Source organism: Onychostruthus taczanowskii, unplaced genomic scaffold (assembly GCF_017590055.1).
Source record: "Onychostruthus taczanowskii isolate IOZ18803 unplaced genomic scaffold, ASM1759005v1 scaffold94, whole genome shotgun sequence".
In the NCBI taxonomy this organism is placed as follows: Eukaryota; Metazoa; Chordata; class Aves; order Passeriformes; family Passeridae; genus Onychostruthus; species Onychostruthus taczanowskii.
The window spans coordinates 1,081,902-1,086,643 of NW_024507435.1; positions in this window are offsets into that span (position 1 = coordinate 1,081,902).

The window sequence follows — 4,742 nt, forward strand, 5'->3', positions numbered from 1 at the left end:
CAAAACATCACTCTTGCTGTTAAAACCTCAATGATGAGGAGATTAAAAGCAGGGAAATAGGGAGATTACAATGGCAAATACACCAAGCCTGACCTTTCAGTATAGGAATTCTGGATTACAAAAAGCAGGCTCTGGGCAATGCAGTGTAAAGAGGAAGAAGCAGAGATAATCAGATAGGTAAAACCCCAACCACACCTCTGAATAACTAAAGAGTGAAAATTGTCATCTTTTGATCTGTCTGTATCACAGACACAGCTATCAGAAATCAAGCTTGCTTAAAAATTGTGATGTTTAAAAGAATTCTCGCAACTCCTTATTTGCACTGGAAGAGGATTCAGCAATATAATATACACAGATTGATCTTTTGCTTCACAGAAAATGGCTAGAAAGCTAGTACCAAGAAAATAAAAGATGAGTCATAGCTGATCATATCATAACTGAAATATAGCTTGAAATTTAAAAATAAATTAGGAAAACAACTGTAAAATAACCCCAAACAAACAAAAGAACAACAAAGCAAACACACAGAAAACCCAAACCAAAATCAAACACACCACATAAGTAAAGCCTCCTGCAAATACTGCTGGCAAACTATCATTTACAAGCTGGCTACCTCAGATTTCTAAATTCCAGCAGCCAACCTGGGCTCCCACCACACTTGTCTTCATGGGTTACACAGAACAACTTTCACTTTACCCTATTAATGTTTCAGATAAGGTCACAAAGGATGCAATTTCCCTCTACCTTCTTCATCAATTTTCCCAGAAAGGAGGGGAAGAAAATTTAAAGCATAAAATAGCTATTTGGAGACCAGGAATGTGAGGACTTTGCTAGAGCTGACTGTGATCTGAACTCATTCTTTGCATTTCCTACCACAGGTATCTGCCATGGCTGCACAAATCTTTCCCAGGGTAGAAGGCATTCCTTGGTTTCTCATTCAATGGCTCTGCTTGCCCTCTGTGAAATGACCTGAGTCTTTCTTTAAAAAAAAAAAAATCAATGTTTCAGTGTTTTTGATACATGCTGTCAAGGCAGACCCCACAACAGATCCAGAAGGGCACACTGCAAATTTTTCATACATTTTAATTACAGTTTACACAAAGTGAAAGGCAGGTTAATAAGCTCAGTTTATAAAAAAAAAAAAAAAAAAAGAAGAAGAAATGGCATTCTTGTATGGAAGAACAGGGGACTTAGCCTTCTGTTCAGAAAATATATATTACATCCAAGAGTCACCTATAGTCCTCAGCTGAGAAAGAGGAGGGAACAAAAGGGGCAGGGAATGGAGAAAGGAACAAGGGACCTTATTTAATAAAATCCTTTTCAAGAGAAGTGTTTCTCATTAAACTGGTCCCTCTATACCAGAGCAACAGATTCAAAAGGTTTTCTCCCATGTGAAGTTTCTCAAGACCATTGAACACACGCAAATCTGCCAACAGAGGAAGCAGAAGAAAAGCATTTCAAGCAGCAAAGCTCAAAGAGCAGACAATAGGTGCCACCTCCAGATAGCAAGGAAGCTCTTCCCCGAGAGACCCATGGCCACCCATATTTAATGTGGGTAACTGGGAACATGTTCCATTCTGGCCAGTGTGAGACCCACCACCACAGCTGCTCACTCAAAGCACTGGGTGGCCCTGAATGCTTTTAAATGGAAAACATGAACGCGGAGATCTGGGTGGTGCTCTGTGTGCAGTGGCCTGAGAAGGAGGGGGAGGCGAGCCTGTCCCCTGCCAAGCCCTGAGTCACAGCCCCGTGCCAGGGAATCCCATGCAGAGCCCTGTGCGCTGAGGTGCTGGGCTGAGCATCCACCCCAAACCTCCTGGATACATCACCAAATTACCCAGTGGTGACACATCCCTTCTTATGTCATGTTTTGGCTACCCCAAGTGTGACACTACTGTTTTGGGTAAGCAGAGAGCATGAGAAAGGTGCTGTGAGTCCGGCTTACTCTACGCCCTCTTCCTCACCCCATCCTCACAGCTCCATGGCCAGGGTTACTCTTCACAGGTCCCCACATGTCCCTTGGAAGTTGCTGTGCCTGCAGTTCTTCGTACTGAATTTACTCCTGAATGTGCAGTGGGGAGTATTAACACATGATCTGGTCTATGATTAAAAAGGGATTGCTTTTTTTCCCACCAAACAGGGTGAAAGGGAAATTATAAAGTTGCATCCAGAAGGATATCATTTCCAAGTTAGACACCTTCAGTTTAAAAAAAAACCCTGTGAGGTTCTAATTTATTAATGAATAGCTGCTGTCTTTGTAATTTTGTCATACTTATTCCATTACTGTCTGACACTTCCTATTGTCACTGCTTGAATTTTTAAACACTTCCACATGACTAGTGCTAATCTCCATGTTTCATGGAGGGCTGCTAATAAAAGGATAGAGATGCATGAGTGTATAAGAACGATTATAGCTAAATGTGCTCTAAAGCCTGCTCTTAACATCTCTCCATTTCTAGCATTTCTCCCTTCCCCCTAACTCCCAGCATCTGAAAGGAAAAGAAAAATGAAGGAAAGATATCTTTCCCCTTTATTTTGGGCTTGAATGGGATTTATTCCTGACCAAGAGAGAAAAAGCAAAAGGCTCCCAAAAGAGGGTGCAAAGATGCAGGACTCCTGCGTGAAATAAACCTTGGCAAGGAAACAGCAAGCTTAGTATCTTGATTTTTCTTTCAGAAAATCTTGTAGAACTGGTACAACAAGCTATTGTGAACAGCTGCTTTGAGGATACAGCCTCGCAATAAACAACCTCTGATTTAAACACAGGACTACACTCACCTAGACAGTCTTTTATTTGTTTATTCCCAAGGATTTCAACACCTCTTTTACCCTGAGTCTCTGTGCCACAGATTTCCAGCAGGTAAGTACATAGACCTTTTGCATTTGAAAGCACAGCTAAAGCACTTTTTTGATTCATATTTTCTTAAAATCCTTCTATCCACACCTTTTAAGAACCCTCAAAGAACAATACTGACTCTCCACTTCCTCCCAGCCTGCTCTATCGGGTCTGTTTCCCATACCCAGGTTAGGTCTTAGGTGCTTATTACTGGCCCATGTAATTCCACACACACTACCTTAAATGCATAAATGTGAGCAGGAAATTTTCTTAAAATTCTATGAAATTTACACCATTACTGTAAAGGTCACCATGGCAAACGGGGACAAATGAACCTGAGTGCTGCTTAAACCCATGTATTGTGTGCAATCAACATTGGTTTTTACTGCCTCATTCCAATAGCACGTTCTCCTTGTTCTGTGAGCACTGTGCTCACATGGGAAGCCCTTGATCTGTTTAACAATTTGCAAGTACCTCTTGCACTTGGTGTATTGGGTGAAGAAATAGTCTCTACTTTACTGTGGTCCCCTATGTTCAGGTAAATGGGGCTCAGCTTATTTTGCATTTCTGTCTTCTCAGATAGAGAGGAACAGCATTCCAGTAGCTCTGCTTTAAACCAAATGAAAAGAGGCAGAAGCAAGCATCACTCCTAATCAGTCAAGGGCACACCAAGAGAGTTCATTGATGCAGAGAGTAGGTTTTGGTTAGATATTAGGAAGAACTCATTTATTCAGAGAGAGGTGAGGCACTGGCACAGGTTGCCCAGAGAAGCTGTGGATGCTCCACCCATGGAAGTGTTCCAGGACACAACGTGGTCTAGTGAAAGGTGCCCCTGATCATGAGAGGAGAGCCTAGATGACCTTTAAGGGGCCTTCCAAACTAAGCCAGTTTGTGATTCTGTATCTGAAAGTCTTACTTGGCACACCTGCCTCAAAGAGAGGCTAATACAACTGCTAAAAGACATTGCTTAGTTGTTTGGATATTAATCTAAGAGCAATCCTCAGCTGGTAACAATTCATAAGAAATAAGGAGTTTTGGTTTTCTATGACTTCCACAACTCCCCCCCCCCCCCCCCCAAATCACGGTCAACCCACTTTACTTCCAGAAAAAGTGGTATTTCTAAATGCTACTCCTACAACTAACAGTGCTGCACATAAGTCAGAGCTGTCCAATTTTAATGCAACTGGCATATACACTGAAAATTTAACAGCCGCCCTAAAGCTATGCCTAGCTTGCATATGCACACCTATTTACATGAATTGTTAGCAAAAGAAATTCAAACCATCGTGAGAGCTGATTGTTCTCGTGATTTCTCTTCAACATTAATGAAAAGCCTGCAAGGAAAAAAATGTTCTTCTCACCTTGAAATGACAGGGAAACTGAATATGCAGGCCAGGCTTTGAGGGTTATCCACAGCTTTAAAAGTTCAACCTGGACCTCCCAAAAAAATTCAAAGGCCTTCAGATCTCATCTACTGAGCTCTTTCAAATACAGGACAAAGTCTAAAATGTACTACTCTTCTCACTACAAAGAAAGAAATATTGCCAATCCTCCAGGCAATGCTTTGAAAATTTATTCCTTCGTGCCTTTATATTTAAATAATGACATTTGTCAAAAACTTACAACGACTGTATTTAAGACCTTTCAATTAGCTGTAGGTAACAAGATCACACTACCAGTGGTATTTTTATTCATCCCTAGGAATCCCTAGGTAAACCGTCGGAAAGGACAAAAAACTCTGAAAATCGTGAGGCAACATGATCTACTTGCCCAGGGATAAAACAAGAGATCTTCTGATCATGAACGCAGTGCAGGCAGAGTTTACAATATGAATCAATTTTCTGAATGCAGGGATTGAGCCTAAAATGGTTTGCACTGCTGTGGTGCACTAGTATAATATAAAACA